This window comes from Ammospiza nelsoni, chromosome 9, assembly GCF_027579445.1.
Source record: "Ammospiza nelsoni isolate bAmmNel1 chromosome 9, bAmmNel1.pri, whole genome shotgun sequence".
Taxonomy (NCBI): domain Eukaryota; kingdom Metazoa; phylum Chordata; class Aves; order Passeriformes; family Passerellidae; genus Ammospiza; species Ammospiza nelsoni.
In genome coordinates this window covers 11012674-11032022 of record NC_080641.1, presented here as the reverse complement: position 1 = coordinate 11032022, position 19349 = coordinate 11012674, and positions in this window count along the sequence as shown.

The following is a 19349-nucleotide window of genomic DNA, read 5'->3' as shown; positions in this document are numbered from 1 at the left end:
CTGCAGGCCTTTAGGAGGGGTTAGTGAGAGAAAATCTGCAGCTTCTCTGATGATAACGAGCAAGAAGTTCCAAAGCTCTGTGGCTGCTATCCTGGTCTCTGCAGAATGTTCTTCCCTCTGGTGAGAACAAAGAGAATTGGAGCTGAACTAGAAGAGGATTTGCTAGAATTATAGAATGTATTAGCAGAGTTAGCTGGAAAAGCAAAGTGAAGGTTGAGAGAATCCTCAGTCTGCAATAAATTGGGTCTTTTGGTGAAGAAAAAATTTCCTAAACTTACACAAACTCCCAGGACAGCCAATAGTCCAAATATTGAAGCATGTGCCTCAATCAGGATTCAAGTCCTTGTCCCATTTGCTTTAAAGCAAATTCACCCATTCTGAATGTCCACATCCACAGGAACCCTTCATACTCCCACCAGGGTTCCCCTGAAAACTGTTCTTCCCAGAAATCCCAGCCAGAACTTGCAGTGAAAGTGTCATTGAAATAAGGCAATGTTTGACACTTTGGTAATATCTAAAACAAACGACATTAAAATATATATATATATACATAATATATACATATAAATATATATATACAGAATATATACATAAAAATCATCTTGGTGTATTTATATAGGTATTCTTGTATTTTAAAATACTTCAATTTCACAAGTAATTTCCACAACAGTTTCAGTTACTTCCATTTGTATTGTGAGCTGGATCCTGGGACAGGAATTTTTGGGTTACTTGTATGTACATTGAGGTTTCTTTATGAATTGCACTATCATTCACTAAAATCCCTTATCTCCATTGCTGAACTACAGATGCTACAATCAGTCAAGGACATTATTAGAGATAATTGTGATAATGTCTAATTTAACTGGGCTCCCTTGAGCTGGTTAAACACTCACAGTGGAGAAAGGAAGAGAGGAAGAGGAAGGTGTGAAGAAATGTGTTTTTTGAGGAAATGGTTTCTGTTATTCCACCTGGTTTTGATACTGATGTTTCCCCAGCACAGATACTAAAATGCAGATATTGTTGAATGAATAATAAAATAGATGTCATATTTCTGCTTTTGGGAATTAGTGTGTCTTTTCAAGTACATGTTAGCTATAATGAGGCTAAAGATTAAAACATTAATACCCTGGTTTTCCTTTCAAATAAATCAAAGATACCCATTGACTTACAAAAATCCGGCTTTTAAAAAATCCTTTCAAGCAGAAGGTTTGTAGGAGCTTTTCCTGTGATGTTGCTTGGTAGATCTGGCCTAATAGAAAGGGAAGCTATTTAATATAAGTAACTACTTGTCTTTGAAATTCAAATTTGGAATCTGTATCCCCCATTGCTGCACTGTTTGTCTCCAGCTCTCAGGGGAAATGGCTACAAAATGGTAGGAAGGTGCCTTTTTGGCTCATTGCTGGCTTTGACAGGTTAAAAAAATAACCATACTCTTTTTGAAAGACTGGAATTTCCCAACCATTAATTCTAATATGTCAATAATAAAATGGGGGGTTTTTGTTATCATAGAAAAATTGAGTAGGTTTAATTTTTTTCTTTTTTTTTTTTTTTTAGGACTGGTTGTTTTAAAGATATCTGAAGATTGTTACTTATTCTGTGTGACTTGTGACATGGCAATTACAGATGATTGGATGCCAGAAACTCCTTGAAATTACTGTCAAAGCCTGAAATTACTGTCAAGGTTTGACATCTCAGGATTGTTTCTTGGAAGAGGTGGTGGAAAAAGCTCCTCAAGATGGTGTGAAATCACAAATATCACAGTGACTGAAAGAAGTGGGGCACTGTGTTGCATAGAATTGAGAAAACAATATGAGATGAACTTCTGCAAGCACATTTTGAGGCTGAAATGATAGGGATGGTTGTACATATGGATGGCAATTGTTAGCAAACCTTACCATGGATCCACTTCTCTATATAAAAAATATTAATCAGTTTTCTTACAGATGGTACCTTGTCCAGTTATGAGCAATTCTACATTGACCAAAAATGGAGAATGAGCAGGATCAAGGGTTAGCTCAATGTGCAAAAGCGTCAGCTGATTTACAGAGAAATCATTTACCCTCCCCACCATGGCAGCTATTTTAAAGGATGTGAATACCAACCTTTCTTCTGAAAAAGCAATTTGATGAAATCTGCAGCAGTAAAGGACACTTCAGCCTGATCTTCTCAGGTCACTGTTTGCTGCCTCAAGGTGTTATTGCAATTTGGAGAAACCACTCTAAACCAAGGTACCAAATTGATTCAGGTTAAAACCCCCTGCTTATCCCAAGCGTTATTTTTAATCTAGATTAGTTCTTTTCTGTTTCTTTTTTTTGTTTTATTTTTCTTTTTTTCTTGGTGGTGATGTTATTTCAGGGGCTTTTTTTCTTTTAATTTTTTTATATTTAACTCATGAGTAATAAGGGTTGTGTCTTCAGGGTGAAAATGACAGACTGGCAGCAACCCATAGAAGTAATTTCAGAAAATGCCTGAATTGCTGAGACCAGAACCTCTTCAAAGAACCACCTTGAAAACCTTTTGTCATAATTACTGCACCTTTCTCTGCACACACACCTGTAATTATAAACAAACCACAGAGTTGTAACAACCAATTATATTATTCCTAGAATTAGACTGATGAATCTCCACCAGATTTTCTTTAAGAAAGCAAGGAAGATTGTTAAGAACTCGTCTATCAATCTACATTATTTTTCATTTCACCCAATTTTTTTGCAAAAAACACAAATTTTTCAAGGCTACCTAGCTGAGAAATCAGTAAAGTAAAAGAACCCATCAGATGCTTTTAGCTGGGAGAACTTCATTCAGTTTTCCACCTGTAGATGAAAGTACTTATTTCAACCACTTAAATAGGGACTTAGGATGCAAAATCCTGTTGCCATCTCTGTTGTTCTGCCTTATTTCCTATCTTTGTGTATTGTCAGTTGTTGCCTGTATTAAATTATTTATCTTATCATTAAAAAAAAAATTCTGTGTGCCACAGAAGCAGAAAATCAGCAGCAGAGTGTAAATTCCAGCATTCTTTTTTTATTTCTCCATGCACTACATTTTTTAAATTACAATCTGTTTTCTACTTTTTCCTTTTCAGCCCATTTTTTTATATGATCCTCTCTCTCTCCATTCATGCTATTAATATCTTCTGCTCTCAGTAGCTTGAGGTTTTGCATTCTTTTCTGGCCTGTCTTCAATTAATTGTGAATGTTCTTCATTCCCTCCTGGTTGCTATATTTCCTACCACATAAGAATCCCTGATTACAATGAAAGTGTGCAGCAGTGAATCATTGCTTCTGTCACTGTTGGGTCTATTCTCACTCTGCTAATATCCCAATTTTTATTTCTGGGTTGATCCTGGAATTAACTGCCCACAGCTGGCTCTCAGCTGAAATCAGCATTCTAGTCCCCACCATCAAATCTTTTCTTCATCCATTTCTCCCTTCCCAGAAGGAAATTTATGCCATTATAAGTCTGAAATCTTCTCAATACTAAGATGAACCTTATGCATTCTCAGTCCTTTCTTTAAGGTCAAACATTTTGAATAATAAATGAAGTAGATGAAAACAACAGGAGTCTCAGTGATGGGGAATTCAATCCTTTCATCATGAATTCCACTTCTCTCCAAATGAAATTTAACATTTACCATGAGAAAATCAAATTCATACAGACAATAATTTATAGCCTCCTTTAGATGTATTATTAATGGTTGAAAAAGTTCACTAAGTCAATTCCTCAAGAATTATACTGGCAAAGAGAAGGAAATAGGTAGGGATTAACAGCTACTTTATATTTATCAAAATAAAACTTGATGATAATGACAGCAGAGCATATCATAAATAACTCAGAAATAACAAAGTTCTTTTGTATTATCATCATTCCAACCAAAATATTCTGTGAAAAATAAGGACAATAATTTATCACATTTCTTAAAAATGACAGATTGGAAAAGCAGGTTCCTCCCAAGTAAATTCCCACTGGTGTTTTATTAAAACAGCAACAATTTTCTTGCTCGAGCATGGGGTTCAACATTTCAAACATATGTACTTTGAAATGGATCGGGTCCTTCGGAAGAGCCCTAAGGATAAAATTGGGATCCAGGCCTTTGGCATGGTTTTTTTAGATTTCTTTTCTCCCTGCCCTCCCTTGTGAATGTCTGGGAACTCTGAACAAATACAAGATATTTAAAGGCAATGAGGATTATACAGGATCTGTAGAATTTTCTGTTTCACAAGACTATATGAAACAAAACATCAGTAGAACAAAAATGTTATTTTCTGCTCCTTTGTAGATTTTATTTCAACTTTACTCTTGGGGAACAAATATCTTAATAAACAAAATCTTCAGTCTCTTTGTAAGAGTCTGCATTTTCCAATTGCTTTAAAAGAACCAATTTAAATCTCTTAAATCATCCTCTTTCAGCTAGCATTACACCAGGATTCAAACTGTCAAACTTTTCAGGATAATTATATATTAACTGTGATTTTTTAAAATCATTTCACTGCATTTGAGTTCAGTTTATTATAACTGCCTTTATTCTGAAAAAAACCCCACAAACCATGAAAACTCTGCCATTTAAATGTCTCTAATTCAGCTTCTGAATGTTTTCTTTCCACCAAAAATTGTCTCTGTTAAGTTCTGTTTAATGATGACCAGTGGAGTGTAAGGAGGGCTTGTGGTGTAGCACAAAGCAGTGGATATAATTGTTGAGTAACTTAAAATCTCTCTGGTTTGTCATATCCAAAATAGTGGAGAAAAGGAGGTTCTCTGCAGTTCTATGCAGGTTAATGCATTATATCCATAAGTAAAGTATATTTAATAAAAAAGAATTTTTATAAGATCAATACATTTTTTGTCATAGATAAAAAATGGAAAGATCTGTTAACTATCTAAAAAATTTTGGGAGGAAGAGAGTGACTGAGGTATTTTAAAAAGAAGGTGCTGGAAATTTTATTAACATTTATTTTTTCTTACTTCAAGGTTGTAACTGTTGGTATAACGTAAAGCAAAGAGAAAAGTATGGATGTCTTTGATGTGATTATTAACATGGAAAATGCTGCCCCTGCAAAGAGAAGAAATTTAGATTTTTCTACAGATCTCAGAAATTCAGGTCTGATGTTGGTATTTTGAAGACAAACCAAAAGGAAAATAGAGAAAACAGAACTGAAGACATAACATGCAGCTCTTTAGCTCTTTTTTCTGGCACTCTCATTTCTTGCAGTTTTGCCTCTGGAGAAAAACACTTGTCCAAGGACTTTATCACCTTCTAGGCAAGATATTGAATTTAATTGCATTTCTGGTCTTGATTTCATAGGCAATATTGCAATAAGAAATGCATTGCTCACTTTATCCAACATACCTGAGCTTTTGGCACATTTTCTTAGGTTTTTTTGTGATCTATCAACAGATATTTAAACAAATTAAGAGCAAGGCAAAAGGGATGCTGGAAACAGTAACATCAAAGCTTAAATTCCAGAGTTTTCTTCAGGATTCTATTTAAGCAAACAGAAATTCAGATCTGGTGTCCTCTTTAGATTTTCCAGATCTAAATGTGTTTTTAAATCACAAAAGCTTTAAATATACCCCAAAATCACAGGGCTGAGTGGGAAAACAAGAATCAAAAATATCACCTTAATTCAGTTAATCCATGTTGTCATATTGTTATTTGAGCAAACTTTGACTTGACTTGCCAAAAAGCACTTAAATGTAAAAAGTAGAAAATCCTTTTCTCACTTTTTTTTTTTTTTTTAATGCATTCATAAAAGTTTTCCTGAGCAACTGTCTCTAAATGAGTGGAGGGCAGGACCAGCTGAACTCTGAAGGTCCCTCCCAACCTCAACCTTTCTCTGTGATTCTCCATTTTCTTCTTCTATATCAATTTTTTGGCCACAAATTGAATTTCTTACGTTGTCCTTCCTGCTGGTGATGAATTAAGAATGAACAATTTCAAAGCTCTCTCATATTCCTTCTCTTAATCCCTCTTGAAAAAATAAAAGAAAATAACATTTTGGCATGAAGTTGCTAAAATTCAAAGGCAGTTAAGCTGTTGCAGGTCCAGATTGCATCCTATCAATCAAATTAAATCCTTGATTTCACAGCACACCCAGTTTGGCAGCAATATCCTGCAGGATGGTCCAGCCCTGCACTGCAGGATGCCAGTACAATTCTGGGTTGAGCTATGCTTGAGAGATCTTCTGGATGTGAAAATCCCACAAAATTGCTGGAAAATGGTTATTTTTTTTTTTTTTTTGGAATTATATATAATTTTCCTGGAATAGTTCATATTGAGGGGCAGTGGTGGTGGACAGTATGAAGTGTGGGATACACAAAGGTGGTATAGTACCTGAAACAGGAATAATGATAAGCTATTTTCTCAACATTCCCCTTTGCTGTTTCTTTCTGTCTCTAGCCCTCTCTCCAGTATGGTCACATTTAACATATACACATCTTATTTATTCAATGTGGGAAATGGGTGTATAGAAAATTCTCAAAGCCTGGCAGAAGGCTTACACAGTGTGCATCTGTATGCAAACCTTGAGATAAGAAATGCTGATTTAAAAATGCTATGGAACAGGACAGACAGACATTGCTGAGAGAGAAATGGAACTAGAAACAAGTTTCAAAGGGTAGGCTTGCAAAAAAGACTGGATGCTCTGGAGAAACAGAACTGCGACAGATGCATTGTAGTAAAATCCATGAGTGGTAATTTCAGATGATTGGCTTTAAGGCATTTGCAGCATGGTGTGGCTATAAGTGTTTCTACAGGCCAAGAAACACTTCTAATGTGTTGTAATTAAGAAATAGTTGGCTTCTGATTGTGATGGCGTGAATTATAACATCTGTATTGTCTCACCCTCCTCATGAGACTGAAAATGGAATAAAAGCTTTTAAAATGCCCCATCGCTGGGTCGGGAAAGGGAATCATCTGACAAATCCTGATATGGAGTTGCACAGGTTCTGCTCTGTGGTGAGTCTCATAACAGCACCAGCAGCATCACAAATTCACAAAGATCCCAGAACTGTGGGAGCTGCATTTCCTCAATGGAGATGAAACTACTGGAACCTGAGCTCTGACACTGGGCTGACACATCATTAGGGATCCCTCACCTCCCTGGGCTGCAGAAGGCCTGGCTCAGCTGTCAGCTTTTCCTGTCCTTGGGAAGCTTTGCATCAAATTGGGAGCAGAGACCTTAAAATTGTGGTATTTGCTTTGGCAGAGCATTTCCATGTGGCTCAAAGTTTAACAGGTCACCTCTGCTACTCTTGCAGCCTGTTTTGTTTTTTTTTTTTTTTGATGGGAAGTAATAGAGCTAATCCTGCTATAAAATTGCTGAGTATATCTGATTATTAAATATGTTTTTAAAACAGGCATAAAAAGAGAAAGGTACCTGTAATTGCCTCTCTGCACATGTGCTGTAATTACCACAGGATATAAAGAATATTAAAAATTGGACTTGGAATGTGGCGTTATATTCCAGCATGCAGCATAGCTAAAAATGCAAAGCTTCCCAGCCCTCTGTTCCTTCATAATCTTGAATAAATGTCAAAATTCATATCACACTACAGTTCTTAAGGGAGATACTGGGCTCAGCGATGTGGGTCAAGATGGCCTCCCAACCAAATCCTTCTTTCTTGACTATCACATGTGGAAAAATATTCTTTGTCAAACATGGCCTTTGTGTTCCTATATTGGTCCCAGTCAAAACTGACTGGGATGAGAAACTGTGGATATTTTTGATGGCAGGGTTAGATGGGATACTGAGAAGGAATTCCTCCTTGTGAGGGTGGCACAGGGTGCCCAGAGAAGCTGTGGCTGCCCCTGGATCCCTGGTAGTGTCCTAGGCCAGGATGGACAGGACTTGGGGCAACCTGGGCTTGTGTAAGGTGTCCCTGCCCATGGCAGGGGTGGCACTGGATGGGCTTTGAGGTCCCTTCCAACCCAAATTATTGTGAGTTTCCATGATTTTGAACCTATGTAACCATGCTCTGAGAAGAAAACACAGCACCCCAACCCTTGCCGACCCTTTGGCTCTACTGTAAATACTTATGTGAGCGTTGCCTACATTTTGTCCTTAAATTGACAATGTGGCAAAAAAACAAACTCTGGGAAATCCCAGGAGGCAGAAGTTGGGGTTAGAGTTAGGGTTATCACCCCAGGGACCCATTCAGACCTGGGATACAGTAGCTGCCCACAGGGGTTTGTCCCAGAGTGGGATATGGCCCAGCAGATTCCAGCAGAAGAGTGGCACAAGGAAAACAAAAGTCTGTCCAGAAACAGGGAGAAGAGAGCCCTCATATTTGTGCTTTGAAATTCTATTAGAGGCCTGAAATTCTTCAAAATCATGTTTACATGTTCTTCACCATGAGGAACATCTGGAGTGGGCTCTTTGTCACGAAGGCCCTTTCAGCTTCCCACATGGACCTGGAATGGGTGGGCAGGTCAGAGGGAACGGCCTCAGGCTGGGCCAGGGCAGGCTCAGGGTGGACACCAGGAGGAATTTCTGCATGGAAAGGGTGGTCAGGCCTTGGCAGGGGCTGCCCAGGAAGGTGTTGGAGTCCCCATCCCTGGAGGTGTCCCAGGGGGGCCTGAATGTGGCACTCAGGGCCCTGGGCTGGGGATCAGCTAGAGGTTGGACTCTTCCCCAGTCAATCCCGGGATCCTGTAAGTTTGGGGAGGGCTGTTGAGTTTAATGAATTCAGTTGTTTAAAAAATTGGAATCTGTGAGATGTCAACCCAGGAATTACCACCAAGGGGGATTAGCTGTATTTTGTTTATTCCTTCAGAAACTGTCTGCCAAAATGCTTCCACCATATCCTTGGTGTTTGGGACAGCCAATGTGCAGCCTCAAACTGTGTTGATAAACTATGAAATAAAGCTAAAGAGGTAAGAGTTCTCCTTAAAACCATAAAGAATTACCCTTAAGGGTTTTTTTCTACCACTTCTTTTCACTCTATCGTGCTTCCAATACTAAGCCCCAGACAGAAATCTACTACCTGAAAACACTTAATGTCAAAGAAAATAGAAACTTACTCTGCCATTTGATTTTTGATCACAGGCTACAAACACTGCTGCTGCTTTGTATGATAAATCTGTGATAGCTCAGCCACTCTTACCAGTCTTTTAAAACTGCAATTCTTTTCCATGTAGGCTTTTCACATCTCATCTAAAAGCATAGCAAAGCAAGGAATTTGCTCTTTAATAGCCAGGGTCTAGTTGTAAGCCCAAGTGTATGTGTATATATTTTTATTTTAATTTATATCTTTATATTTTAATATTAAAAATTATTATATCATAAATATAATGGATGTATTTACATTTTAAATCTAAATTTTATATTTAATGAAATATATTCTGTAATTAATAATGTAATAGTTTGAAAATTAATTGTATTTAATAACTTGTTGAATAATTTATATCTATATTAATATAATATATTAATATAATATAATATAATATAATATAATATAATATAATATAATATAATATCATATCATATCATATCATATCATATCATATCATATTAGTATTATATTAATATATAACATATAACATTATAATATAAACATAATTATGAATATAAATATAAATAAGTATAAATATAATTTAAATATAAATATATTATTGGGATATTTATGAGATTTTTAGGGGGTTTTTTTGGTTGTTTTTTTTCTTTTACATGTCTATATAGTTGTGATTCCTGGTGTTAAGGATGGGGTGGCCACTCCAAGGGCACTCTGCCATGACCAGATGAGAGTCACACATTGTCCTCCTGACCTCTGAGAATCCCAAATTGTGTTTTCATTACCTGCACCAAAAGCAAAGGTGTCTCTGCTCACTGCTCATCCAGCTCCTGAACTGGAGCTTCCTTATTCATCCACTGACAGTTGATATGCTGGGTACAGATAAGCAAAACACTCCAATTCTGTTACTGTAATAATAAATCTCAGTGCCAAACCCCAATCTTCACTCCTGCATGGTATTTTATGATATTGCCTTTCTGTCTCCTTGATGAATAAGCCAGCACAGTCTCAAAGGAATGGAACTTTTGAGAGGTTGTTTTTTCCTCACAGAACCCTAGATTTTCAAAATATGCTGAAACAACGAACACATTCATCTTCTGGAAAGTTTCTTCTCTTTAAATAATGCTGGCAATTAACTGAAACCTTCATGTAAGAGGCAACAGGTCACTAAAGATTAATAGAGGTTTATATTTCTGAGGGGAGATGGATAAAAAAATCACTTTGGAAAACCTTTTGTGAACTTATTTTTAGTTGTGTTGTTTGTTTTGGGGAGGGGTTTGTTCTGTTGGGATTTTTTTTATTCTTTGGTTTGTTTGTTTTTTATGCCTGGGCATAGTAAAAAGAAGTTTCTCTTGTGTAGGTCACCACATGTTAAAATGTAGTTTTTAGAGTTCTTACTAAGCCTCTTTAAGAGTTTCAGTGTTATCAGCAGGTTTCCTCTATGGTTTATGAGACACATCTTAACAGGGACTCTTGGTCCCAATTTATGAGGGATTTTCACAAGGCTAACACAAAGCAACTGCAAAATCAGACTTTCACAATAGGCATTTATTATTTTCTTTTACTACCTCTTAGCATGTTTTCTTTCATCAGTAAATAGAGCTGTATAAAAGCCTGTGTTTATGTCTTTAATCTGAATTCTTTGCCATATAAAGCCAAACACTGGACAGCTAAATGAAAGGAAATTAACATGGCTGTGACTTTTCTTATCTACAATTTGTTTTTCTTCCCCAGACAATTGCAGAGAACACATCACAAAAACTTACATATATAATTTTGTCTACAAAGCTGTGCATATCCTTAAAATTATTTATGTTTTCCAGCTAAGTTGATGGTTGAAGGCAAGATATGAATTTAAATGCAACTCAGTGGTTTTGAGTCATATGTGAGGAGATCCAAACAGTGAAAACTCTGGTGAAGAGATGAGAGAATTTTCCAGAACTCCAGTTCTCATTTTGTGAGAATAGGTTTGGTTGTTCCACCCAACACTGCTGTATTTTATATTTGTGGCTCATCATTTCGTACATTGTTGTGAAGGACCTCTGGCTCCTCAGGACAAAGAGGATTCTGCTGTCTTGACCTCATTTTGCTGTGGTTTCCCTGAGAAAAAAAGGGAATATTGTTCAATTTCCACTTGCCAGCCTGCTTTTCTTCTGCACTTTTCATTTGATCAGAGATATTACATGGTTTGTGGGGTTTGATTACAGGATGTGTCTCTGTATTAACATAACATTACACCATTCTGCTGAAAACAAAAGACTGTAAAAGTAACATAAATTGTATCCAGGTTATGATAAAAATCAGGCCATTAAACCCAAAGTGTGACACAAAATCAACTAAACCTATTGCACAATTAGGAAACAAAAGGAGATTAAAACCAGAGCTTATCTCTTTTGAACAAGCTCTGTTGTGGAGTCTGAACCTTTTGTGTGGAGTTCCTACTATGGAATCACAGCATCATGATGGGAAAATGTGAGAAATGGATTTGTAAAGAAGTTTTTTTTTAATTTGATAGAAAGTTTACACAGTTTTGTAAACTTTACAATACCTTTATTGTAACCAAGAAATAAGTTAGCTTCTGATAGAATGATGTTGAGTTTTACATCTCTTGTGTCTCAGTATTAATTGAGGCTGATAATGGAATAAAATCTTTTAAAATGCCTCTGAGTTGCCCCATCTCTGTGAAAGCCAAGAAAACCAACAAGAAAAGGCCTCCAAGACCCCTGAGTTTGACTTGGACTGAGCAGCACCATGTGGAGGGAGCCTCTGTCAGGCAGAGCTTCATAGTTAAAATCCTTCCAAAACTTCTCTTGTTCACTCGGGACTATTTTCCATCCAGAAGAACTGCTGTTGCTAAAAGAGCAAGCAAGGGTTTGGAAATGCAAAAGATTCTTTTCCATCATTTTAGAAGTGCCTTCAGTATGAAGTCAGAGTTTGTGGATGTGGCACCAGTGCACTTCTTACACACTAAATCTGTTTTCCTCTTACACCTCAACCCAAATTCCCCCAAGTGCTGAGTTTGCCATATCACATACCAAGGGGAGAGAGGCATCACCTCATTGATTATACAGTTGGAATTAATTCATTCATCTCATTAGTGAGCATACTTTTATCTTTGCATTTTTTTCATCAGTTCTAGAAGGTGTTTTTGCTGATTTCCCTGTAGTGCTGCTGCTCATGGTAACATAATCAAATGCCTTATGATGAGATGTTTCAATACTACCTAACTACTTGCTCTGGGATTAATGGTTAAGATTAAATCTCATTATGTTTATAGTTTCTTACTGGTATTTTTTCTTGATTAAAGTGTCAGCAGTTAAAAAAAAAAAAAAGTTAGATATTGAGAAGCATCAATATTTCAGTAACCAGCCAATATAACTTCCTTTTGGTCATCTAGGTATTTTGAAAATCTCCCCTGAACTCCTTAATCAAGGAAAATGAACCCTACAAGAAAAAAAATAGAAAAAAAGAGATTTGATCCTTTTCATCCAGTGATATAATTTACACTGTAAAAAGGGTATAAACTCTGTCCTTTTCAAACCCCTTTTGCTGAATGACACAGAAACACAGAATCAAAGACTGTCCCAAGTCACAAGGAACTCACAAGGATCATGAAAGTCCAACTCCTGACAGAAGTTTCATTAAAAATGAAATCTATTCATTATCACATGAATAGAAGTTAATTGAATTATTTCTCCTAAATAGTGTGTGTTCCAGCATTTAGTCCCCTATAATCAATGAAATGTTGCTCAGGAATCACTTGTTACAGGATTTCAGACAGATACTAAAGATTCCAAGCTAATTTAAAATAGTTACAAATAGTAAATCCTCTTCTATAATACAATAGTACTATATTTACAACTATATATATGTTATATTTTATACATATATGTATATATGTACAACTATAATACAATAGTTACAAATATTAAACCCTCTTCTAAGGACGAAACATAATTCAGTGTAGACAGCACCCCCTTCTTCCATCCAAGCTTGGTGGAATTGTGAAAAGACTTGGAAAATAAGAACTTGTGGTTTATAAACTGAACCATGCACAAGCCGTGTGCAAGAAACACATGTATAAGATATACAGTCATAACAGAATCACTGAATCACAGAATTCCAGAGTAGTTTGGGTTGGAAGGGACTTTAAAACTCATCTGGTCCCTCTGCCTTGGGCAGGGACACCTCCCACCATCCCAGGTTGCTCCAACAGCAATTCTTGGCAGAGTCTTTTTTCACCCTGTGGAATCCCTATTACAGATAAAGTTTAGACTACAAATTTATGTCAAAATTCAGCAGGCAAAAGCAGATGCTCTGGTGTTTTTTGCGTTTTTTTTTTTTTTGTTTGTTTTTTGAAAAGGGAGCAGAATACTCTTGAGATATGGCGTGGAGAACACTCAAGTTTAATCCTGCTGCCCCCAAAACCTGCAGGATGAGTTTTACCCCCAGAGTTAGGTTGTAGATGGGTGTTGGAAAGGCAGCACTGAGCAGCCCAGGCAGCACAGGATGTGTGGTTGTGCTGCAGGGAAGCTCCCAGCAAGCTGCTGAGGGTTTGCTGAAGTGACAGCACTGCAGAAACATCACCCAGCTCTGACTAAATCATCTCAGAATTCAAGCAGTTGCCACCAATAAAGCTGCTCCTGAGATTCACCACAGCAAAACTCTAAAAACACAGCTCAAAAGTAGTAATGGATTAAGTTAATCAAGATTTTTTTTTTCCCTTTGGTCATTTTTGCAGCTGAGTTATTTATAGATGTGCTCATTAAACTATTAAATATCTGATATATGTAAATGGTATCAAAAAAGCTTTGTGTTTACCCTTGCATATAGGCAGAAAGGAATTCTGTCAGCCTTGAAAAGCACAGGTTAAAAACAATGGAGACTTTTGAATGGTGAGGAATTAGAGGTTTTGAGTGGAATTGAACACTGTACATGCTTTCAGGTATTGCCAGCACCGAGATATTTAGCACAGGTGTTTGTGCAATCATGATGCATTATGCAAATTAACAGTGAACAACGGGCATCCAACAGTTCTGCTTTTATCTTTGAATATTTTATTTTCAATGTAAAGGATTATTGGATGATGTGCCATAAGATACCCATGTAAGAAGCCTTGCTGATGGGTTTTCAAATATTTTTTCAGTTGCTGTATTACTGGGTTTTGTAAGAGACAATTTAGTACACAGAAATGCTACATGGATTTTTACACACTGAATTCAAGCCAAAAATGTTCTTCAGGCTATTGCAGTATTGGCATTATTCCCCAAATGTGACTTGCAAAAATGCAGCTGGAAACAATACAGATGCAAATGAGTGAAAAATCTTGTCATCCTAATTCCATAATACTTTTATTTACTCAATTCAGCTGCTTGAGGTTCATTAAAAACACAAAAGAAGTGCCATTGTTTTTTCAAATTTACATCATTCCTAAAAGTCTTTCAGGCATTTGGGAGCACCAGTTTTGATTTCCTTTATAAAAACATCACAAAAAGTTTTACCTTGGTTAAAAGCTGTGAACTGCAGTGTCTGGGCTGCTTTAAACCTATATCAAGTTACTGATAAACAATATAGGGAATGTATTCCAGTGCAATGTCTGGCACAGCTGAGGGAGATGAGGATGGCTGAGCTTGGTGTCAAGATTCTGCCCTGACAACAGCATAACTGCCCAAAGCAAAGAAGTCAAGGTTCTGAAGGCTTTTCATCACCACAGCACAACTCTGCTCCACCATTTCTGAGTGGCACAGTTGAGTTTTGACAGGCTTTGTTCAGCTGGCACAAACTGCATGAACCCCAGTGGCCTCCAAAGGCTTCATTTATTTTGCAAGAACTAGAGCAGTTTGTTTTCATAGAGTATGTTTGTTGTGAGGGAAAATATCCCTCAGCTATCCAAAGGTTTTTGTTCTTGCTTTATCCAGCTGCTGGTGAAATGGTGCTGGAAAGGGAAGTCTCTAACTCTGCTTTCCTACTTATGGCACTCAGAGTTATTGCTGAATGACACTGCAAAACTGCATTTAAATTATCTCAGAACCCTAGAATATTTGGGTTGGAAAGGACCTTGAAGATCACTTTTTTCCAACCCCCCATCCACCAGACCAGGTTCCTCTTAATAAATATTAGCATGAATATTTTCAATAATTTTCCATAAACCTCCTTAAAACCTAATATTTCCATCCTCAAGTGCATTTAAAACCTCAAGGAAGAGTGTCAGATATATTATAATTGAAATTACTTTTCTTCAAATAAATGTTCCTGAGCTATTTTGTAGCATTGTGTTGTCAATCTGTGCTGGCTTAGTTTCCCTTGTAGCTTGGAATTTAAAAGGTAATTGTCTCAAAGAAATTATTGTAATGAGTACAGGAAGCATAAATCACAAGAAGAAAATTCAGTGGTGCAAGTGTAGACAATTTATTTACACAAACTGTAAATAAATTAAAAGGTGATACAGGTTTTGGAAATACACACATGGAAAAGATCAGCATACCAAGTAAATTTAGAGGTATCACCTCTTAAGACTGATTTCCCAAAGAAAAATATCTGAAATAAAATGAATTACTAGTTATGGGGGAGGAAAGACAAATCAGCCATGTGTTAGCCTCTAGAATCAAGCTCTAGACAAGGACAGTATATTGAGCACTCATCATTCCCTCTGTTGCTGCAGCAACAGGGAAGTAACAGGGAGTGAAATTAGCTTCATTTTAGATAAGGAATAACAATTTGCAGCTCTTCAGTGTTCATTGGTGAATTTACAGAACAGGCAGAGGAGAGAGAGCTGCTTTATCTCCTGCAAGAAAGGGAACCTGGATTTATTATGTTCAACAGTCAGGTGGATTAATGGGAACATAAACTATTCAGAAGTGTAACACTCACCTACACTCCCAGTTGTTGCTGTTTCTTAAATACTCAACAAACTATAAAGCAATATTACCTGCAACTTTGCTTGGGAAGACAGGATAAGATTTAATGTTAATGGTGATGTTATATCAATTAATGCATACAAAATGTAAAGTCCAGAGCCTTAGGATATTCTTTATGAGTGCCTGAGGTTCTTCCCCTGATTTCTATCTGAAATTCATTCTTACGTTCTCTTGCCCATTTCTTGTTGTGTCAGTCTGACTTTTCCTTAGTGCTTGCTCTGCTGATGTGTCCAGAGGGGAGAAACCACATCCTAGTCATTATATTTACTTTCCTTTGAATTTTTTTGTAACAGCATTGTTTTTTCCTCATTTGAGCAGGAAAAGGACCTGTTTATTAAAGAGTCCAATAAACTAATTTACTGTAATTTTACAACTATTGGATGGAAGGCACTGCTGTAAGTTGTCCAGTTGTCATGACAACTGTGGTGCAACAGTTGGAAATAAGGAATCACTGTTCCAGACCTCTGCCCCAAAAGTCTGAAAGAAAATAGTCCTGAAATAAATAAGTTATGATAAATAAACAGGGTGTTTAATCCATGATGAAATAATGACAAGAGCTGTTATTTTTAAGACCTTATCTACTCTGGTTATAAATTGAGGGTGACTTTCATCCTTTGTGTTAAGGACATAGTCTCTCTTCCAATCAATATGAAGTTATCTAAATATTGGCCCTCTGAAAATCAGAAGTAGTGGGCTTGAAATATCAGAAATTCTTTCCTCTGAACAGGGTTTTAGCTGAGTCTGAACTTGCACAAAATTGTTCAGGCTGTGGGCTCTGATGCCTGAACTGAGTGCACAGCAATTTCCTGGACTATCTGTGCAACCAGTAGCACATTGGAGAGGAAAACCTGAGCCTTTCTTCTTTTAGAAAGAGATTTTATGTCAATGTTCCAGCTTTCAATTGCATACAGGGCAGGGCTGGGGGATGAGATTGTTAAGTTCTAGGGAATGCTATTGCCTCTATCTTTCTTATTATTGAAAAAAAACTAAATAAATGAGCAGGGAAATGAATGGAGAGAAAGGAGATTTTCAGATCCAGCAGGAAATGACATGACAGTTGTATTCTCTACATGACTGTACCTATATATGAGGCTAAAAAACTTTGATGTTTTGGATGTAGTGAGTAATTGTGCCTTCCCATTCTTTACGTGCTGAACTGATGCTTCTGAGATTTAACAGTCTTGTAGAGAAATCAACTTTTCCCCACTGAGGATGTCTGAAGGACATTTGGAAATCTTATTGCTTCAGTGGGTACCTGCATGTAATCTTCTTACAGTGCTTGCCTTAAGATGAATAACACTTGAGCTTCAACTGGAATCCTTCTAGCTTGTTATAGGAAAAAAAAAAAATCATCAAATGCTGCCTTAGTAATGCTGGAACCTTCAGTAATTATTTCTATTGTAATCTGGTAATTGTGTTTTCTTGGCACATGGAGGGATTAACATCCTGTTAACAGGATTAATATTCCTGTTCCTTTTGTACACTTTCCCTTACATCTAATACCTTTAGAATATTTTTGAAAGACAACATTTCATGAGGCCATACTTAATCAAAGGTCAGGCTTTAGAAAAGTAGAATAAGTGCATTTATTTTTCTCCTACCCTTTCCTCTGCATGTCTTCAGTGTTCAGTATCACAAATAAAAGATTTGTGTCATATGCATTGCCACAGGCATAAATACAGAGTTAAAATTTAGAGACTGCTTGATGTCTGGATAAAAAGGTGCAATTTTATCCTTCACAAAAATATATATACAAATGTTTAAATGCATACTGTGAAAGTGAGCCAGTGTAGCACATCCCACATTCCAGAGAATCCCACATGCCAGCTGGTCAAACTTGACACTTCCAGGGATCCTAGGGCAGCCACAGCTTCTCTGGTACCCTGTGCCAGGGTCTCACCACCGTCACAGGAAAGGAGCTCTTCCCAATATCCAGGTTGCCTTTCCTGTTGTATCCACATAGCTCAGCACTAAGGGAGAGTGAGCATCTTTTCTCTTGTGTTTTGGGGTTTTTTCTGTGCCTCTTTTCTCTCTGGTTTCTATGTTTTGCCCTTAATTTCACAATTTCCCAGGTCCCTGACCAGATAACCTGGCTGGAATGAACACTTTCACATGCCCTCATCAGCTGGTTCTCATCACCATCTCTCTTACTTGTCAGTCAGGTTTGTGTCCTTGTGTTTATGGTTTCCTGATTGATTTATTTCCCCTTTTATGCCTTGAAAAAGGCCCTTGACCAGAAGCCCTTAAAGGAGCATACACTCCCCTTCCACATACCCTCACACAAACTGTTCAGTTTTGTGTTTCATTTCATGTTGTTATGGAAAAAACAGGAGTATGAAACAGAACTTAGATACCAGTGCAAGGGAAAAAAAATCATGTATTCATTACTCTGTGTATCTAGAATTCCATATGGAACATTCCTGACCCTGTCAAGATATCTGGCAATAAAGATTTGCTTCTGACTTTCGTCCTGACTGAAGTTCAGAATATAATCAGTCAGTGGTGATTTTCAAAGCACTGTGCCTGTGATCTCTTTGATTCCGCTGCTAATCAATACAGGGACTTGTGCTTCTACTGACATTGTGCTCCTGGGATAAGCCTGGGTATGTAAAATAGCAGCAGTTTTCCATTTAGGAGTCTTTGCTCGTCCTTTGGAGCTACAGCAGGCACCAGCAGAACCTCCTGCAACTTACTCCTTATAGCAGCTTCTGATACCACTTGGAATGAGCAGCCTTCAGTGAGAACAGCTCTAATAACTGGAGTTGGACTAAACCAAATCACAGCCTCTGGCTAGCAGAGGGAAGAACTGTCATGCTCAGGTTTCTACAAGCAGTCTCAAGTTCTTACATTCTGTTTCAGGTTTCAAGACTCTATTAGTTTGAAGAGAAACCAGTGGGGGATTCCAGGTCAGAACTACAATTTAATCAGAAAATTAAAGTGAATGCAATAGTACAGAAATACTGACAGAGTCAGGATCCAGCTTGACAACCTGTGGGTCAGGGGCTGGTAGCAGTCTCATTAAATGGTGCCTGCAATCCTGTTGAAGTGACAGATGGGGTTCTGTTGAAGTGGTGATCCTGTAGAAGGGTCTGGTCTTCCTCTGAAGGCCCAGTGGTTGTTACGTAGCTCTTGTCCTCTGGGAATCCAGTAGGTAAGGGATGCTGTGGTGTTCCAAACCTCAGATTCTATCCAGGTAGGAATGTTTGGCTCCTCCCCCGGGCAGAGCATCTCCCAATGGGATGATGGAATTTATGAGCCACGCAGTGAGGCTCGATGGCTCATTAATAGAAGATATCCCTACAAAGAGAGTTATCAGGGAAGAGATGAAGAACACTGCCCCACATGTTTTAACAGATGGTGATAGAATACACACTTGGTGACATCTAACATCATAACCTATGACATAGATTAGCACTACTCTGC